General features: G+C 41.7%; 1 long non-coding RNA gene across 1 annotated transcript; it reads left to right on the forward strand.

Annotated features, from left to right (window-relative positions):
* Positions 1 to 1,256: 1,256 nt before the first annotated feature.
* Positions 1,257 to 21,857, forward strand: LOC129699715 (uncharacterized). Its single transcript, XR_008723917.1, has 3 exons — positions 1,257 to 1,717; positions 18,798 to 18,990; positions 20,605 to 21,857. It is a non-coding gene; the product is annotated as an uncharacterized LOC129699715 (long non-coding RNA).
* The last annotated feature ends 290 nt before the right edge of the window (positions 21,858 to 22,147 follow it).

The following is a 22,147-nucleotide window of genomic DNA, read 5'->3' on the forward strand; positions in this document are numbered from 1 at the left end:
GGTTAATGTAAATGGACAAAAGGATCAGCATGGATGAGCTGGGCCGAATGGCCCATTTCTGTGCTATACAGTTCTATCAGTCTATCACAAATATAATCTTCTTGGGTAGGGAAACCAGACCTGTGCACAATATTCCAGTATCAGGGCCCTATGTACTCGGAGTGTATTTCGCTGCTACTCAAGAGCTCTTGCAGGAAAAACTTAGATGCTATTTAACTTTCTAACTGCTGAAAGAACCTTTCAGTCTTTCAATATTTCATACAATAAAATCAGCCTTTATAAGTTTCCTATCAAAATGGATAACCTCACACGGTTCCACATGATAACCAATTTGCCATGGCCTTGCCCAAATATACTGTATGTTTGGCCAAATATATATTATCCCTCATTTTCTCCACTTTTTCCTTGCCCTTTTGCTTCCACCTATGACTCTGGGAGGGGGGGGGGGAGGGGGAGGGGGGGGGGGGGGGAGGGGGGGGGAGGGGGAGGGAGGGGGGGGGGGTTGATAAGCAGATGGCTAGACGAAGGCCCACATTTCTGGCAATGCTGACATTTTTATCCATCCCCAATTGTCCCCTTAACTAGGGACGCAGATAAGAATAATTTGGTTCTGCTGGAGGCACATATAGGTAAACCAGCTAAGGAGAGCCGATTACGAGCCGGGTAGGTTTTTAAGAACAATTTGGTAGTTTCAGGGTTGCATGCACTGGGACTGACCTTTTTTTTTAATTTTAGATATTCTTAATTACTTGAATTTAAATTCCCCAGCTCCCATAGTGGGACTCTAGCGAATAGTCCAACAACCTAACCACAAAACTCCCCCACCCACAATGTTGCCGATGTAGTTTAGTCAAATTTTGTTTGACAATATATCTATAAAGTGCCGTTAGGATCAAGGTTGCAGTAGTGGTGAGAGTTGTTAAACATCAACTCATTCTTGGACAAATTGGCAATGACATTAACACCAGTAAACAGCTTTAAGAGAACACAGAAATTAATATTAAACAGCATTAATCAGACATTCCTTTCGATAAACATTATAGAGATCCTTATTCTAACTTAATATTACAACAGTTTACCAAATTTTCTTTAAATTGTTGGAAGGCTTCTGCTTATACCTTTTAAAGACTTAAATATGCTGATTATCCGTAATAACCCGAAAAAATCTACCAAAATATTGTTTGTGAACAGCTTTAGAAATGAATGCACAAAGGGAATATTACAGTTACAGTGACACTAATCGCAATGAAGCATATATTACATTAATCACGATACCTATATATTCATAGACCCTGCACAATCTGTGACCTAAATCAACAAGACTACCAAGCAGAACTATCTTCAGGTACAAAGTCCTTAACAGAAGGGAAAAAGAAAAGTTTTTTTTGTGGGAAGAACTTTTATTTAGCAGGTTTGCAGAATCATTTTGTCACTGCTCTCCTTCATCTCCCAGTAGGCTGAGCTGCCTGGTTGATCCGTCCAGGGGGACGGGTGTCAGACCAGTGCAGGTGTCAGTGGCTGCCGGTGAGTGATTGCACCATCAGCCTCCCACTGTGATCTATCATGCGGGCCAGGCCAGTGAAGAATCACAGCTACAGCAAGGTGCTGAGCCCAGCAACATATCATTAAACAAGGTTACAAGGAGCAGATTTGTTCCTATGATCAATCTGGTCAACAATGGTTCCACTTTACTGTTTTTTCAGCAAAGCGTAAACAGGTATTGTGAGCAAAACTTGGACTTAACTCTTTCACTGACTCCACCTACATGTGGTGGAATTCTGCATGTGAGCTGTGATTGTGTGTTCCCCTCTTTTGCTGCACGTACATTGTCGATTACCTTGAAGTGTCTTGCAGAGGCATACTGACTCCACAGTGTCCTAAACAGCCAAAGTTAAAAAAAACCTACAGAATGGCAAGATCATGTTATATCCTTAAGGCACAATTGTCTGAAGTTATTATTTAATATATAATAAGATGTTAATATATATGAGACTTAACAAGATTTCTGTTACGATTAACAACACTGCTTTCCTGAGGTTGCTTTGTTGGGGAACATGACTGAAGTACTAAACGGCAATTAGGAATTGACAACACAACGAGCAAGAGTTGATGGCACTCTGAGTGTCATAATATGGGTGCAAATTGGCTGTCATTCTAATTGTGGTATTTCCTCTAAAATTATGTAATGTGTTGTGATATGTTCAGATATTTCACATTTTGTCGGTGCAAGTTAATACCGTGTAGTTTTTAGTAGTGCAGTGACTAATGGTTTTAGCATAATGTTAACCCTTAATGCATCTTAGGAGTGCAATAGGCTCCATGGTTGCTGATGACATGTCTTGTCAGTGGGATCTTTTTTTTTTGCCAGGTACATGACATGATCTGCTCTTTCTTTTATATTCTTGTACAAACTTTGGGGTCAGGTTTCAACCGAATATTTTTGTTTACAAGTTCCTCCCACTATCAAAATGGATGCTGGGAGCTAGAAGGAATAAAACCGGTATTTCCTTTTTAAAAAACAAAGCTACTTAAAGAGAAAGATGGTTTCCAGTAAAATAAATTAGATAAGGTATAATAAATAAAGATAGTGTCATAACATCAAAAAACAGGAGCTTAAAGAAAAGCAAAATAAGATGGGAATTAAAGTGAAAGACTGTAAGCAATAAAGCTTTGTTCATTTTGCCTTAGATTCTATTTCACATATATTATGGCCCAACTAGGTCTGGAGCATTTTGCAAAAGCAAGATACAATAATGATTTGGTTGCAGTAATAATTCATGTTCGTTTTTAACAACACATTATGTTAAGTAAAACTTGGAATTGCTGGCAACCTGAGTATTAAGGACCAAATACAGACAGTCAAAGAAAAATTAGGAAAGATCAAAATATACTTAAATGCAAAAATGTTGGGAAATTTCTCTCCACAAACTGAGTGGCATGAAGATAAACTCAAGTGTTTAAATACAGCATTGACGAAAAAAAAAATATATTACCTTGTTCCTGAAGTGTCAAAATGTTCCTGAACCTTGTAGATCCTTGAATTCCTGAGAGAACCAACCCACCTATGCAAGTAGAAAGAGAACCAACAATTTTGCAAAGCAGTGATAAGTCACGGCTGCGTTATAGTCCCATGAATTTCCAAAGTAAATTAAGTGAAAATCCGTCTGTATAGTTAGAGAGATTCATGGCACTTTCTCTGCAGCTCTGTTATAAGATTTACGGACTTTTTTTTCCCCGGGTTCCAGGATTTTACACGAGAAAAGCTTTTTATTTAATGGTGTCGTTAGGGTTAGCTTGCATCTCCTTTACTTGCAGTGGCTCTAAAGCGTGCATACAGATATTGTATTGTATTCATTAGCTTCACATGCATAAAACTAAGCAGGCAGCAACGCAAGGTGAAAGATAGGATGACACCAATGACCTGGAATTTTGTTAAATGAAACGATAATTTCTTTTTGTCTTGAGTATATGTGGCAATAAAGGCCTCTGTGTTTTGATTAACCATCTTGGCCTGTGGCCTTTGCATTTAATCAGCACAGTAGCTGTTTATTGCCCCATACTTTCCAGAAAAATGAAATTTATTAGTATTATGCTGCATTTACTAAGAGCTGGCCAGAACATTTTCAGAAGAAAAGGTGTGAATTTATTTGAGAATTAAAAGTGCTGTAGTCACTTGGCACTGCACAACCAATTGCTAAAATATCTCTTCTAAACCGATGGTGCTATGGTAATGTTTCACTACCTCTCCCAAATTATCTTTAGTTAATAACTGCAGGAAATTTTAAATATTTTGAAATCAGCAATCAAATTAGCATGCTGCAGATCTAAGAATTTTATGTGGCTGGAGTTGATGTCAGCTAGTAAACGTCAATACCCAATTACAACACTCACTAGTGCGTCCTGTTGAATGACAACATCCAATCCCAACACTCACAGACTCTTGGTAAATACAGTGTTCAATAGTAACGTTAGTAAACGACGACGCCAACTTGTAATATTCAATCGCACATTCCAGTGAATGCTAATACACTACTTACTGACATTAAAATGCATCTGTAAGTATTGGACTGGTGAATGCAGCCACTGGCAAGAACAAGCTCAGTTATTCTCACTTCCATTAACAGAGTATTTGCTCGCACGCAGCATTTTAACTTGAAGATCTGCTGCCCGCTCATGATTGCAAATAGCTTTTATACGCCAGACAAACAACATTGCAGCGTTAATTAATTAACAAACAAAAGCATTTTTTTTCTTAAAACTTGCTTCTAAGTATATTTTTGTTTCTAGTTTTGTAAGCTTTTCAAATAGTTTTAATGTTTTCTACATGTATCTGTGAAATAATTTGAATTTGTAGTTTTTAATCAGCGGCCAGTGAAGAAAATGCCGTGAAGGTAATAGGCTAGGACATTTAAACATGTCTGTATCAGGATTGCTCCCCTGTGATGTCTCCTCAAAAGAATAGTTATTTGTGATGGTGTCAGTTTTATTATTTGATTAGACAGCTGTCATCTATTAGCATTTGTTGGATCAATATCATTCTTACAATATTTCTGGTTGGCTATGAACTACTTTATGCATTATAATTGTTTTTAACCTCTTCATGTCATTCGCAGTTGACAGCGAGACTCCTGAAGTCCGTTTTCGCAGTCAACTACTTCACAATGGTTTTTTGACATGTTGAATAATAATTCACTAATTATTAGAAACATTTCTAATTCGCACCCAAACGATGTTACACAGAGAGAAAGATGAGCAAAATCTATCCCATTCTTCACATTAGTTGCCCCATTACAGCTTTCCGCAGATTTCTGTAGGTTAAAATTCCACTCTATTTTTAGCTCAGTGCTTAATGCATTTGTGTCAAATTTCTGAGTGCCCCGTGTGAATGAAACTGAAAATAAATGGGATAACAATGCTGAAAGAGCATGGATATTTGGTGCATTAGCAGTGTTCAAAAATGGCACAGTGAAGTCTCAATCTCACAAAGATTTTTCTTCAATCATTTTGATTGTTGTACTTGTCTAAATATTATCTTGGATCAAACAGGATCTCTTTTCCAATATAATAAACACAATCCCCCTGAGTCTTAAAACTGTGTTGTTATATGACTTCTTAACATTTTCCTCTGAGAAAATCTCCACAAAAATAAGAGACCTTCAGACAGATGGTTGGCTAATATAGATATTTAACTCTGTGGTATGATCCCAAGGCTTTTATAAAATATAGCAAATACAGACAAAATGTCTGTGGAGCTATCTTTTAAAATTTCAGTCAGCTTTGCTAAAATAAATAAATAAAGAGTTAACAACAATATATCAAGTCTCTTATTTATAAATCCAGTAAATACCCTAACTGGATACCACAAAGTACATTTACTGCCTCTAATATATATTGGGTGCCTGAAATTCAGTTGTATCTTCATGCCAACAATTTGAACATATTTTCAAAATATCACACCATTTTTTAATCACTTTTCTTGTTTACTTTTACTTCATCAGAACCACTAGTTTTTTGTCTGGGTCAATAGATATCTTGTCCTTCCCAGTTTTCTCATGCTCTTATTACAACTCTTCATTCAAATAGAAATATGATCCCCCTTGTCAATTCTTGACCATGATGACACTGTGCATCTTAACCTATTAGCTCCCAATGGTCCTATTTGTTTATTGTTGCCATTCACCCTTAAGATTACCTGATTTAAGTTCTGTGAATGAGCTTTGGCAGGTGTCTAGTATAACACTTAACCCTTTAATTCAATATCACATTTTAACGAATACATTTTTCATTTTAGCAGTGCAAAGAAAAGATAATATAATACTGCATACAAAATACTGGAAGCTAGAATTGTTATGAGTAAATTAAAACAATAGTTCCATTGGTTCACTTAAAGATATGTCGCTACTAAGTCATTAACTGAAACAGCAGAATCCTGGATAGACACAAAATGTTGGAGTAACTCAGCGGTATAGGCAGCATCTCTGGCTGAAAAAGGGTCTCGACCCGAAACATCACCCAACCAGAAACATCTATCCAGAGATGCTGCCTGTCCCACTGAGTTACTCCAGCATTTTGTGTCTATCTTCAGTGTAAACTAGCATCTGCAGTTCCTTCCTAACAGAAACCTGGATGATACCTGGATGTGGTGGAAACTATTTCACAAGCAGTGGTGGTTATTTTTTTCAGAGGTATTTTCTGGATTGAGGTATAATAACGTTTTCTCCCAGAATGCATGTGTAGGATGTGTGATCAAATTAAGTTCTAAATACAAAAACAATGAAATTCAAATGATTTACTTGTCAGAATTTAGTCATCATTAGTGCCTATTTTATACACAATAAATGAACTATAATTCAATATAATTTTCAGGGAGCTATAGTGTAAAGTAACTTTTAACATATTCACGAGATAAAACTATTCCTCTCCCCCGGACATCTGAACATAAGAAATTGAATATATTTTAAATTACCTCGCTACAGTATTTCTGATTAACATATGATTGTGATTTGGAGCTCTGTAAGATTAACATGGTATGGGATTGTTCATTATGAACTATCTAGGGGGAAAAAATAAAAAATGAGCTTTTTCCAGCACATAGCAATCTATTAATACAAAACACCATTTGTTTTAACTTATTTCCTTGAAAGAAATATAAACAGTTGAATTGGAATGCCTTTGTAATCACACATGCATGCTTGAACATAGCAGAAAGCTGTGTAAGACTGCAACTGATGAATTAGGTGATCAGAGATTATTTATGGATCACACTGATGCTTCCTTTTATTTCATTTGGTGGCATAAATATACATAGAGATGTAATTGTTGTAAGGTGCCCAAGTTTTGATCTTGGCAATTGCCAGAAGCACAGGTAGCTTGCGATGATTGTTCCTAGGTATCAACAGTGCAGGCACATTTCCTGCATTATGTAAAGTACATTTAAGTCTGTCAGCGAGAGATCACCGTTATTTAAACGTGAACTAAGGTATGGAAATTCCACATTTTAACAAGGTCAAAGGAGAGTTCCAAAATGGGAAAAGATATTATCAGCTAATGAGAGCTGCAAGGTTTCACAATTATTATCTATGTCAGAGTGACAATAATACAGAACTTTACAATGTCACATCATGTTGTATTGTGCGAAATTCTAAGGATTTGTAGAAATACATTTTTGCCGGCTTTAACAATTGGTAGGCCAACCCTCTATCTTGCCCAGTTATGACCCATTTGTTGGTTAATCTACGAAGTGTAAAGTGCATAAATTGGAATTGACATCATTGCTATGATAGTATAGACCCAGGACCTTTTTCATGAATTACAGTTTAAGCAGGTTAAGACAGCAATGGCTTGTTTGTTGGTCCTAAAATGGAAGGTGTTTAACCAGATATTTCTTTCCAGCGAGGCTCAGCATCAATATGATGATGCAATCTTAAATTGATCCATTATGTGTTTGTATAATTTTGATGTGTTCCAGTATTTGGACAATTATGAATAACTTGGAAGTAAGCAGAGGGTGATTGTTGAAGGTTGCTTCTCAGACTGGAGACCTGTGACTAGTGGTGTGCCTCAGGGTTCAGTGCTGGGCCCGTTACTGCTTGGCATCCATATCAATATAGGACATACACTGCAAGATTAGCAAATTTGCAGATGATACAAAAGTGGGTGGTTTTTCAGATAGTGAAGATGGTTGTGAAAATTAGCAGCAGGATCTTGATCGATTGGCCAGGTGGGCTGAGGAATGGTTGATGGAATTTAACGCAGAAAAATGTGAGGTGTTGCATTTTGGGAAGTCGAACATGGGTAGGACCTACACAGTGAATGGCAGGGCTCTGGGTAGTGTTGTAGAACAGAGGGATCTAGGAGTGCAGGTGCATAGTTCCTTGAAGGTAGAGTCACAGGGAGATGGGGTGGTCGAAAAGTGTTTTAGCACATTGACCTTTATGAGCCAGAGTATTGAGTATAGAAGTTGGGAGGTCATGTTGCAGTTGTATAAGACGTTGGTGAGGCCACATTTAGAATATCAGAGATTGTGTTCAGTTCTGGGCACCGTGTTATAGGAAATATTTTGTCAATCTGGAAAGAGTACAGAGAAGATTTACGAGGATGTTACCAGGACTAGAGGATGTGAGCTATAGAGAAAGGTTGAGTAGGCTGGGACTCTATTCCTTGGAGTGCAGGAGGATGAGGGGTAATCTTATAGAGGTGTATAAGATCATGAGAGGAATAGATCAGGTAGACGTTCAGAGTCTCTTGCCCAGAGCAAGTGTATCGAGAACCTGAAGACATAGGTTTAAAGTGAGGGGAAACAATTTAATAAGAATCAGAGGGGTAAGTTTTTCCACACAAAGGTTTGGAGATGTATGGAACAGGCTGCCAGAGGAGGTAGTTGAGACAAGAACTATCCCAACATTTAAGAAACAGTTAGCCAGGTGCATGGATAGGGCCTGGGGGGTTTTCAACAAAATGAGGGCAGGTGGGATCAGTGTAGCTGGGACATGTTGGCCGGTGTGGGCATGTTGGGCTGAAGTGCCTGTTTCCACACTGTATCACTCTATGACTGTGAGCTTTTCAACCTGTGCTTGTGGTACAGTCACACAGCAGTAGAGTTGCTGCCTTACAGCGCCAGAAACCCGGGTTTGATCCTGACTATGGGTGCTGTGTGCACGGAAATTGTACTTTGTCCCCATGACCACATGGGTTTTCCATGAGTGCTCCGGTTTCCTACCACATTTCAAAGATGTACAGGTTTGTGGGTTAATTGGCTTTGGTAAAAATTGTAAATTGTCCCTAGTGTGTAGGGGGATCTCTGGTCAGCGCAGACTCAATGGGCCAAAGGGCCTGTTTCTGTGCTGTACCTCTACACTAAACTAAAACGCTGGTGCTATATTCAGTAGCAGTGCATTAGTAAGGTATCCCAATCTGAACACAAGGCAACTAAGGAATGGAGAAACAAAGGATATCACAGTATTAATAACTGAGTCAAAATCTAACCCAGTCGTAATCCTTTTAGTAAGAAGCTCTTACCGTCTGACTTTAGTGGGGTTGAATAGCAGAGAGGGCAAGATACCACACAATCCATCTGGAGGTGAAGTAAAATGAGGTGATTGTGTGTCACATACCACTCTTAGATGCCCATGGAGAGCGTGACTTGCAGCAGAATAGTCCAATGAGCTCACCAGGTCAGCAAAGTTGAGGATTAAAATTCATTATTTTCTGCAGTTAAAATTCAATCTGTGAATGCCGGTACAATCCACTTAACCATATCTTTTCCAAAGCAAAGATAAACGGCAGATGCTGGGAATCTCAAAATAAGAATAGAAGATGTTGGAAATGCTCAACAGTTCAATCTGCATCTCCAGTGAAAGAAACACAAGTTCACAATTCAGGTCAATGACCTTCCAACTGAACTGTGAAAAGAAAATGTTTTAAATTCCAAGGAAAGGGAGATGAGGCAGAGAGAACAAAAGAGAATGTCTTTGATTTGCTAGATGTAGGAACAAAGAGAGGACCAAAATAGCGTTAGTATTTGTTGGATGTAAAGGTTAGTGAGTAACAAAATGTTTATTTGGGGAGGTGTAAATAAGTGAAAATGAATTAAATTTGAAATTGCCAGTGGAGGAAAGAGAAATAAAATAAATGCTTGGACTGCGAGATACAAGGTACTGACTACAGGTACTTTATATGTCACATTTACCGAAGTACAGTGCAATTCATTTTTGTAAACAGTTTAGTACAAGTATCACTATACATAAGCACTAAGATAATCTTAGATGAGCATCTCAGATACGCTACAAGTATAGCAGTAGTACACTGAGGCACTATACAGTTGTCAGTTTGGCACAATTTTCAAGTCCCAGTTGATGTATGCCAAATTCAGCCTATGTTGAGCTTTATTGGAACAACATGTGACCACAGAAAGGGAGATCAGTGGATGAGAACATCAATGAAGCTGCAACTCGAAGCTCAGAGCTTTGAGAACTGAACGGAGGTATTCTGCAAATGTCACCCAACATGCACTAAACGATCAATACATCTACAGCTCCATAGATGCTGCCTCACCCGCTGAGTTTCTCCAGCATTTTTGTCGACCTTCGATTTTCCAGCATCTGCAGTTCCTTCTTAAACAATGCATCTACAAGTCATTACTTTGGAAGTTGGAATTCATTGCTGCTTCATTTGTAAGGAACATGGGGCTTCCTGGTTGAGAAGAGGTAAAAAGGACTGTGTTACACCCCTTGTGTGAATGGTGCTGTGAGAAGGGAATGATCATTGATACACATGGTGAAGTGATTTGAAAATAGATTGATGACCCTTCATTTCCTCATTCACCAGCACACCCAGATTCTGGATAGAAAATCTCAATTAAATAATTATCTAAGCCCTTTAGATCTGCTTTCACGACTTTATTTTTTGTTGGCCGTTGTACATGCTATTGTTAACCATATTTCATTTGGAGCCTGGCTTTGGATTGTTCTTAAGCTTTGCACATCTGTATTCACTTCCGTCTGGTTCACTGTTTCATGCAGGAGTCGACAAGGGCAAGATTCCCAGATTCCACAAATAATCCAACCTCTGATGAGCGAGCCCTTCAACTCTCCAAAATGTTAATTACCAGCTAATTTTGTTAGGAAAGTGGCCAAGTATTTTCCTGTTCCTTGTTGCACGTAGAGAACCAACAACAGTCAGCTGCTACATTTCTGTGTGGGCTTAAATGTCCCACCAGTGCACTGAATGTAATCCCTCAGGAATAATTTGAGTGTTTTAAGTTATGATTCAAATATTACATATTGTGGCCAAAGAAGTACAATAACCCCTTTACTATCATCTGGTCTGGTTTATTTTAGTTTAGTTTATCTTAGTTTGGAGGTACAGCATGGAAACAGGCCCTTCGGCTCACCGAGTCTACACCGGCCAGGTCTCCCCATACACCAGCACTATCCTACACACACTAGGAACAATTTACAATCTTTTACCAAAACCTATTATCCTACAAGCCTGTATGTCTTTGGAGTGTGAGAAGAAACTGGAGCACCCGGGGAAAACCCGCGCGGTTCACGGGGAGAACGTACAAACTCTGTATAGAGAGCACCCATAGTCAGCATCAAAGCAGGGTCTCTGGCGCTGTTTGGCAGCAACCCCTACCACTGCACCACCGTGCCGCTCCATACCCAACTCCAGATAAAGTATGAACTCTTCCCTCTGCTTTTTTTTTTACCATTCTTTAGACAAGATACATGCCTGGAATTCCAGCAGTTTGTGCATATCTGGAAGTTTCATTATCTGCTATCTCAAAGGAATCACACAGCTTTTTGTCTTTTGATCCATCTCCACTAGATATCTCAATGGGGATTGATCACACCCAGCAACCTGTTAACAGATTCTGGCACTAGGTCAAAGTTTCAGAGTTTCAATAACCAGCATTTCAGACGGGCTGTCTCAGTATCCTTTTGCAATCACTCTCTAAGCTGCTGCCCAAATAGTACACAAGAATATGCAGTAGAAGTTGGTCACGGCCTCTCAAGCCTGCCCACATTTAATACTGTCATGGTCTACCTCAGACTTCAACTTCTTTCTGTCACAGTTCACCATGGCACTCAATTTCCAAAATCATCAAAAAGCATCTACCTCCACCTTGAATACTTCCAGTGATCTAGGCTCTTCAACCCTCTGGGCTAGAACATTTCAGAGATTCAACACCCTCTGTAAGAAGTTCCTACACCTCAGTTTTAAATGATTGCCCCTTTATCCACCCTCTCTCAGGACTCTCCCTCAAACATCTTGACATCGATCCTGTCACGTGACCCTAAGACCAGGAGTGCACGGTGGTTCAGCAGTAGAGATGCTACCTTAGAGAGCCAAAGACGCGTGTTCGATCCTGACTACAGGCGCTGTCCGTGCGGAGTTTGTACGTCCTCCCTGTGACCACATGAGTTTCTCCGTGTGCTCCAGTTTCTTCCCATATTCCAAAGACATGTGGGTTTGTAGGTTGTTCCTCCTTCCCTCCGACTCTATGATTCCTCCTTCCCTCCGACTCTACGCACTGCTCCCCCTCTGTGATTCCTCATTTCCTCCGACTCTGCGACTTCAGATAACCTTTGCTTTCTCTCTCCATCCCCTTCCCCTTCCCAGTTCTCCCACTAGTCTTACTGTCTCCGCCTTCTATTCTATCTTTGTCCCGCCCCCTCCCCAACATCAGTCTGAAGAAGGGTCTCGACCCGAAACATCGCCCATTCCTTCTCTCCAGAGATGCTGCCTCACCCGTTGAGTTACTCCAGCATTTTGTGTCTGCCTTCGGGTTTGTAGGTTAATTGGCTTCTGCATCATGTAGGATAGAACTAGTATACGGGTGATCGCTTGTCGGCCCGGACTCAGTGTGCCAAGGGGCGTAACCACTCTGTCTCTCTAAAACTAAAATTAAAACTAAAACCTTAATGTTTAAATAAAATCACGTTTCGTTCTTCTAAACTGCAAAGAATACAGATCCAGCTTATTTTGTAATTTATGTCAGAACAAAACGTATTGCATAGATTTCCGAAACTTTGCAAGTTAATTTACCACAAATTGTCATTTAATCCATCCATTGCATTGTAAGTGGTAGCAATACAAACTAAATGGCTTTAAATATAGAATGATACATTTGACCTTTTCTAATGATTCTGATTTCCTTTCCAGCAATGATAACTGAAGTGTAATGGCTTCTTAAACTCAAGATAGATATAATTCTAGGCTGCCATTACACTGAACTTAGACAGCTACTGCAGGATCTGAGGTATATTACTGCATTACACCTCTTTAAGCTACTTTGAAATTATAGTCAAGAAGGCATTAGCCCACACTAAGGCAAAGGGGAATAATCCTTGGGGGTCATACACCACTAGAATCAATATCTAAAAGGTCACATGCCTGTTCCTGCAATGCTTTGCATCATTGCAAAAGTGACAGTATAACTGCAACCTGAGCTAGATCTCGTGGAGTATTAACTTCATGTTTCAGTGAACAAATTAATTAAGGAATTAAAATGGTGATAAAATGCCAGCCTTGGCCTGAATTAAAATAAAATAAATGTTGGAATAATTTTATTGGTATTGATATTGGTATAGGTTTATTATTATCACGTATACTGAGATATGGTGAACATCCCTTGTTTGGGCAACCATGTCAAATCATACCACACATGAGTTCAATCAAACCATGCACAAGTACAACAGGTTGTGCAAAGAGAAAGTAAACAGAGTGCAGGATATACTGTGGTGTTGAAAGGTTGAGGTTTTATTATCGCCCTGTGTACGGAGGTACACTTTGTGAAACACTTTGTTTTGCATGCTGTCTAAACAGATCAGATATAACATACATAAATATAATCGTCAAACTTAAACACTATAGATAGAGTAATGGGGAAGGTACAGAGTGCCGAATGTAATTCTCAACATTGTAGCACATTATAATGAATCAGTCCCATAGACAAAGTCCAATATCCACAATGGGATAGAGGTAAATCTGACATTACCCTAGCTTATGGAAAGGCTATTCAGAAGCCTGATAACAGAGGGGAAGAAGCTGTTCCTGATTCTGGTGGCATGTCCTTTCAAGCTTCTGTCAACTGGGTGTGGGAAGAAGAAGATACGATTGGGGTGGAAAGTCTTTGATTATGTTGGCTGCTTTTCCGAGCATGAAATGTAGATAGAGTCAATGAAGGGAAGTCTGGTTTTGTGTGATGGACTGGGCTACATCTAGCTCCAGAGAAAGTGCAGATAAAAAAAAGTGTAAGGTCTACAACAAGGTAGATTGGGAGATTGCATATGATAATTCCATTCAATAGGCTGATAACAGAGGGGAAGAAGCTGTTCCTAAATCTGGTGAAATATGTTTTAAGTTTATGTTACTTCTGCTCCAGTGTAAAGTATGGATAGAGTTGATGGGGTGGAGGCTGGTTTTTGTGATGGGCTGCATTGGCATCTCTGCAATTTCTTGTGGTCTTGGGGCAGAGCAGTTGCCAGAACAAGCTGTAATGCATCCTAATAGGATGCTTGCCAGGGTGCATCTGTGGAAATCAGTACAAATCACTGGAGACATCCCAAATTTTCTTAGTACACTGAAGAGGTAGATGTGTTTTAAAAAGCAAATGAGACAGAGAGGAAATAGAAAATAACAAAATTGTTATAATGGCAGTGGAATCTGGAAGGAGTTTATGAGACATTAGTGCAAATAAAAATTGGGATTAATATAGGATTCGTGTAAATGGGCAGTTGGTGATTAATGCAAGCTAAATCAGACATGATGACCAAGTTTGCAGATGACACAAAAGTGGGTAGTATCATAGCGAAGATGGCCATCATAAATTACAGTAGGATCGTGATCAGCTGGGCAAATGGGCTAGGAATAGTTAATGAAGTTTAATGCAATAGGTGTTTGGTTTTGCTATCACCAATACCATAGTTCTTATCCTACACACTAGAGATAATTTGTAGAAGCCAATTAACTTACAAATCTGCATGTCTTTGGAATGTGGGTGGAAAACAGAGCACTCGGGGGAAACCCACACGGTCACAGTGAGAACGTGCAAACTCCGTACAGACAGCACCCATAGTCAGGATCGAACCCGGGTCTCTGGAGTAGTAAGGCAGTAACTCTACCACTGTGCAACTCTGTATAAATGATGCATTCACAGTGCTAATAGTCTAATTTCATTCAAGTCGATATGCCCACCATAAACAGTCAGGGTTGTGGTTTCATAAAACAAAACTATTTTACGAATAGCAGGATGTACGTTATGATAAAAAGGCTTGGAAGCCTGAAATCCCACTTCAACTTTGCATGATTGAACATAACTTCATCCTAAAAATAGTTGGCTTGCTTAAACACCATTACCCATTAACAGTTAGTTTTACTGATACTTTATTGTTGTAAAATACTATCATCAGCTTTAACCAACTGTAGAAAATGTGAGTTTGCAGAAATGATATCAAGGCCAGATTACTCCCAAGATAATGGCCCTGAATTAACAGGGTTGAAGGGAGGTGTAGAGAGGATGTAATCTTATAGTTCAGATACTATTGAGAGCAGTTTCCTTCAGATGCTGTTGAATATCATAGAAGGATCTGACGTCCGTTTATGAAATGTATCTGCTGTGGCAGGCCGCCTGACTGTCAGGTAGACGGGTCCTTGGCGTCAGGCCACAGACAGTGAACACATTCAAAGGGGGCAGCGTATGGAATTAATGGGATTGGGGGGAAACTGGAGAGTTTGGGGAACTGTGAGCAAAGATCTAGAGAAATTAGGGAGATCAGAGCAATCTAAAGAGCGTAATGGGCCTGTCCCACTTAGGCGATTTTTCAGGCAAATACTGGTGACTGTCAAGTTCTAGCAGGTCGCTGAAAAAATGGCGACTGGAACAGCGACTGTCAGAATGGAACACACACACACATAGTTTCCTTCACCAGCCAGTTATGCAGGCGGGGACAGGGCAAGCGGGGGGAGCGCTGTCTGAGTGAAATTCACACGGTGCAAAGCCAATGTGATACAGACACACACCACGATGTACAGGAATGTCAAGTCAAGTCAAGTCAAGTTTATTTGTCACATACACATACGAGATGTGCAGTGAAATGAAAGTGGCAATGTTCGCGGACTTTTGTGCAAAAGACAAACAACCAAACAACCAAACAAACTATAAACACAATCATAACACACATATTCTTTTACATAATAAATAATGGAAGGAAAAACGTTCAGTAGAGTTAGTCCCTGGTGAGATAGGCGTTTACAGTCCGAATGGCCTCTGGGAAGAAACTCCTTCTCAACCTCACCGTTCTCACCGCATGGCAACGGAGGCGTTTGCCTGACCGTAGCAGCTGGAACAGTCCGTTGCAGGGGTGGAAGGGGTCTCTCATGATATTGTTGGCTCTGATTAGTTGCACCTCCTGATGTATAGTTCCTGCAGGGGGGCAAGTGAAGTTCCCATAGTGCGTTCGGCCGAACGCACTACTCTCTGCAGAGCCTTCTTGTCCTTGGCAGAGCAATTCCCAAACCAGATGGTAATGTTCCCGGACAAGATGCTTTCCACCGCCGCTGCGTAGAAGCACTGGAGGATCCTCACGAGACACTCTGAATTTCCTCAATTGCCTGAGGGGGTAAAGGCGCTGCCTTGCCTTACTCACGAGTGCTGAGGCGTGTGATGCCCATGTCATATCCTCGGAGATGTGGACTCCCAGATATTTAAAACAGTTCACCCTATCCACAGGATCCCCATTTATCCTCAATGGAGTGTACGTCCTCGGATGATGTGCCCTCCTAAAGTCCATGATCGGCTCCTTCATTTTTTTGATGTTCAAGAGGAGGCTGTTATCCTGGCACCAGAGTGCTAGATCAGCCACCTCCTCCCAGTAGGCCTTCTCGTCGTTGTCTGAGATCAGGCCCACCACCACAGTATCATCAGCAAACTTAATTAATGAGTTGGAGCTGAACCTAGCCACACAGTCATGTGTGTACAGGGAGTACAATAGGGGGCTGAGGACGCAACCCTGGGGCGATCCTGTGCTCAGGGTGAGGGACTTCGATATATTCCCTCCCATCTTGACTACCTGGGGCCTGGCGGTGAGAAAGTCCAGGACCCAGGCACACAGGGAGGTGTTGAGCCCCAATTCCATTAGCTTCCCGGCCAGTCTGGTGGGGACTATCGTGTTGAAGGCTGAACTGTAGTCTATGAACAGCATCCTCACGTAGCCCCCCCTTCTGGCTGTCCAGATGGGAGAGAGCAGTGTGCAAGACCTGGGAGACCGCATCGTCCGTGGATCTGTTCGGACGGTATGCGAACTGCAACGGGTCCATGTTCCGAGGGAGGAAGGCGCAGATGTGTTTCTTCACCAGCCTCTCAAAGCATTTCATGACTACCGAGGTAAGGGCCACCGGACGGTAGTCATTCAGACAGGCTGACAGGCTGGGGAGGCATTTTTTGGTACCGGTACAATGATGGATTTTTTGAAGCAGGCAGGGACCGCGGACCTGTCCAGGGAGAGGTTGAATAATGTAGTGAGCACTGGAGCTAGCTGCGTAGCACAGGACTTGAGTACTCGCCCCGAGATGCCATCGGTTGGTGCTGTAATTAAGAAGCTAAAAAGCACAGTGTACAGGAAGGGTCAATTAAGTCCTTTAAAAAGGGGGGGGGGGGGGGGGGGGGGGGGGAGAAGGGAGACGGGGTGGGGAGAAGGGAGTGGGAGAAGCCAGAGCAGAGCTGGGGTCGGGGAGAAGGAACATTATTCGTGGAGATGAAAACTACTGTTTACGTTTTTTTCCCCCAATGAGCCAATAAGTTTTAAGAAGCACCGCCAAACCTACGAGAACAGCTGTGCGAGCTCGGCGGACATTACTCTCCATTATTCATTTGGTTCTGAAAAAACTACTGTGCGACTATGCGGGAACTACTTTTTTTTTCTCCCCGGCTGAGCCAATAGGTTTCACCAGTCATTCGGCGCCCGGCTAGAAACTACGAGAGCCTAAGACCTCCTGGCGATCCAACTCAGTATCCCGTACCTGCCTTCTCTCCATACCCTCTGATCCCCTACCACTAAAGCCAATGAACTGGCCCTACGGCACGAGAATTCTCTGTGTTACTCTCTCATGGTAGCTTCATTCTGTACTTGTCCGCTAACATGTTGAAAAATTAGCAGTGACCAGAATGAAGCCGCGACTAGTTCCGAGAATGCGGGAACTACTCACGACCATGAAGGTGACTCCCCGACAACCATCTGCGAACATGTGGCGAGCATGTGGCGACCGCATAGTCTCCTGTAGTCGCCTAAACAGTTGCCTAAGTGGGACAGGCCCATTCGGCAGCCAGCAAAACAAATGAGGTCAGAGGATAGGGTATGCTATACACAGCACCCTTGGTTCCATTTAGATGTTAAGTTGCCCTCACCAACTTCTACTGATTAGCTGTGGAAAGCATTTTATCAAGGTTTCACATCATGGTTTGGGAACAACTACATTCAAGACCGCAAGTGATTGCAGAGAATTTTGGACCATCACACAAACCAACCTCCCTTCCTTTGACTCCATCTACACTTCGTGATGCCTCAGCAAGGCCACCAGCATAATCGAGGAAGAATCTCAACCCGGTTACTTACACTTCTCACCTCTCCTCTCAGACAAGAGGTGCAGAAATGTGTAAATGCACACCTCCAGATTCAGGGACAGTTTCTCCCCAGCTGTTATCAGGCAACTGAACCATCCTACCAACAACTAGACAGCAGTCCTGAGCTACCATCTACCTCAGTGGAGATCCTCTGACTATTTTTAATAGGATTTTACTGGACTTTATATTGCACTATACGTTAGTCCCTTTATCCCCTTTCTGTACACGGTGTATAGTCTTTCTCCTGACTGGATAGCAGGCAACAAAAACCTTTTCACTATACCTCGGCACACGTGACAATAAATTAAACTAAACCAAACTGAGACTGGGCTATCTCAACTGAACAGTGAAAAGAACTTGAATTATAGAATTGCATTAAAATATTTTAAGATGTAACATCCGTAAATCATCACAAATGATCCAGTTGGAGATGGATGTTTGAATTAGAGTCCTTTCAACCAGACTCACACAAGATTCAACACTACCCTTTTCTACGGCTTTCAATTCGCATCAGTAATTCTGTTCCAGTGGTCAATCTCCCTGACCATTATTTTCAGTGAGTCCGCAAAAGAAAGTGTTTCCCAAACTGAAACGTCTATCCGCTTTCCTCCACAGATGCTGCCTGACCCATTGAGTTCTTCCATCAATTTTCTTTTTGCTCATTTTTTTGCAGTGAACCTGTATGTTTAGAAGATGTCACGATTGGCAGAAGAGAGGAAGTGGGGCTGCACCCAACTCATTGATCAACTTCAGGGAGGAGTGATTTTGAAGAGAATGAGAGAGTCCGATATTAAGCTATGTTGGATGAGAATAATGAATTAACCTGCTCCATTTCTGAAGCAGCCTCCTCCAGTCACTCCCTTAATGTAAGGTCGTGTGTCACCCTACTATAAGATCATTAGAGATAGGAGTAGAATTAGGCCATTTGGCCAATCAAGTCTACTCTGCCATTCAATCATGGCTGATCTCCCTCCCTCTTAACCCCATTCTCCTGCCTTCTTCCCATAACCTCTGCCACCCATACAAAACAAGAATCTATCTATCTCTGCATTAATATATTCACTGACTTTGCCTCCACAAATAATTCCACAGATTCACTACCCTCTGACTAAAGAAATTCCACCTCATATCCTTCCTAAAAGAACGTCCTTTAATTCTGAGGCTACGACATCTACTCCTAGACTCTCCCACTAGTGGAAACATCCTCTCCACATCCACTCTATCCAAGCCTTCCACTATTCTTTACGTTTCAATGAGGTGCCACCCCATTCTTCTAAACTCCAGTGAGTACAGTCCCAGTGCCGACAAACGCTCATAAGAAGGACATACTGTAAGCCCTCGCAATAATGGACCGCGGAGGGGGGATGATGTCAATTACTGCTGATTGTTCGCTATGACTGGGTGTGATGGCTAAATATCAATGTTTAATCCAATGCTGGGTGGAAAGAAACCTGGCATCGGGGGGATAAACCAGTGGGAATTCACAGGCAGGGGATCCGCCTAGCCCCGGCCCTGCACATGGTGCGTCTGGGTTGGGCCTGGTACTCATGCCGCCCCTATGCTGCTCGCTCTTCCTGGTCTTGAGACCTGAAGCACACACGTGACACCAAGCCATTGGGTAACCTGGCAGACGGGGGGGAGGGGGGGGAGGGGAAGCAACGGAGCTTTGCGCCATTACCAGGCAACCGAGGCACACGTTATAGAATCATGGAGTCATAGAGTGGAAACAGGCCCTTACAATAGGTCCCATCTACACTAGTCCCACCTGCCTGCATTTGGCACATATCCCTAAACCTGTCCTCTCCATGTACCTGTCGAACTGCTTCATAAACATTACGATAGTACCTGCCTCCTCTACCTCAGTGGGCAGCTTGTTCCATACACCCACCACCCTTTGTATAAAATCATCCCCCCCCACGTCCCCTCACCTTAAACCGATGCCCTCTGATTCTTGATTCCCCTGCTCTGGGCAAGAGACTCTGCAGGTTTACCCGATATAATATAGCCAAATCTGTTCACTGGCTAGAGTTTTATGTGCTGAACCAATTTGTTGTCATTATGGTACATGGAATGATGGAATTCCATTTTATGTCTTGGGCTATGAAAGTGTTAGCACTTTGGTGCCCAAGTCAATTTCCAATAGAGGCACACTGCTTCATGAAGATTGGAGAAACAACGAACTGCAGGCGCTGGTTTACACAAAAGGACGCAAAGTGCTGGAGTAACTCAGCGGGTCAGACAGCATTTCTGGAGAACATAGATAGGTGACATTTCAGGTCGGGAACCTTCTTCAGAAGAAGGGTCCTGACCCGAAATATCACCTACTCATGCACTTTGTGTCCTTTTGTGTAAACCAGCGCATGCAGTTCGTTGTTTCTCCAATAGATACATCATTTGCAATCTTCATGAAGCTGTGTGCCTGATGGGTCAGCACTCTTGACACTTCCTGCCTTGTCCTAACTGCTGTGTATCTCTTCCAGGTGATCTAATACCTGCTCAGCAATCAGTATGAAACTTGGCATTGCTCGCTTAAACTGACCCGCCAGCACCTCCAGGCCACAAACAGATGCCTCTGATGAATTCAAGCTCTGTGTGCAACATCGCAACTCAAAGGGTTCCTCATCTCCTTTGAAACTCCCTGCATTTAGAACAATCTTAAAATATCATGTGAAGTGCCATTGGGTTATAGACTGGGTGGATGAATCATTGCACTTTAACTTGTAAATGGGAAATGCACAACACCAAGTAGTTTGAGATGTGATACAATGGAAACGTTTTATTTTGGCATTAACTCTTAATTGTTTTCATATAGTAAGATTGTGGCTCGTGCTTTCATGTTGCTTTACAAATTTATTTCCTTTGAAATACTAAAAATGGCTCGCGTTCTTATGCTGTGGAATTAAATGGTAAGGCACTCCTACCCCACGAGAGACAGCAATCATTTTGCTGAAGGCCACCTATGATGGACTTTGCATGGGATTTGCACTCAAAATGGGGACTTACCTTTGTTGCATTTATATCAACAGGAATGATATACTGAATGCGATAGTTCTTCATTTCCACAGTGCATAATCATGATCCTCTCCACACTAGAACACAAAAGTAGGAAAAAAAAATCCCTTTAACAATGGCTGCATAACAGAGTCCCTGCACACACACCTTGTGCCTGGAGAACGCACACAGGGTCTATTACAGTCATTTGAATAAACCGACCCCATCGAATCTGATGAGGTCAGCTCTCCCACTCTACCTACAAAAATGCCCCTGCCCTTATATGCTGTCATCCATTTTATTTCCAGTTAAATGAACTGTAATGGTTATATGGCATCCACACATTACTATGTACAATGTTGCTATTACTGGGTATTTAATATTCTGCATTGACTCTGCTGTAATGTGGGTACAAAGCTAAAAGTTCTCACCATCAGCTTGAACGGACCCTTGTGATTGTGTGAGGGCACTTGGGTTAATGACACCAAGGGGGAGTCTTAGTTGATCTAATTATTAACTTTCTTTTGCCATTTATTTTCGCAGAGAAAATATTATGATTAACCCCGACTGTCTTCTGCAGTGCTGCATTCACTTTAATGGGACCATTTTTTTCGAAACCCATTGGCCTCGTCAGACGCAAAATCATTTTATACTTAATGATTTTAGTATCAGAAATTCACTCGATAAAGAAATTGAGTTAAATGCTATTATTTCTCCAACTTGGTTGAAATATTAATATGTCTATAAGTAAGGTAGGCGGCGCGACTCTCGTCAGCAGCGGCCTCTGCAGCCCGTCCGCGTTTTTATTATTTTTTGTCTATGTTTCTATGTAGTTTTTGTTATTTTTTGTTGGGATGTGTGTGTGGGGGGGGTGGGGATGGGGTGGGAGGGAGGGGGTAACTTTTAAATCTCTCCCTGCACGGGAGACCCGACCTTTTCTTGTCGGGTCTCCGTTGTCGTTGGGGCTGCAACGAGGAGCGGCTTCCAACAGGAGAAGACCGGGGACTCTGGTGCCGATGTCTCACCTCACCG

Source organism: Leucoraja erinacea, chromosome 8, assembly GCF_028641065.1.
Source record: "Leucoraja erinacea ecotype New England chromosome 8, Leri_hhj_1, whole genome shotgun sequence".
Classification (NCBI taxonomy): domain Eukaryota; kingdom Metazoa; phylum Chordata; class Chondrichthyes; order Rajiformes; family Rajidae; genus Leucoraja; species Leucoraja erinaceus.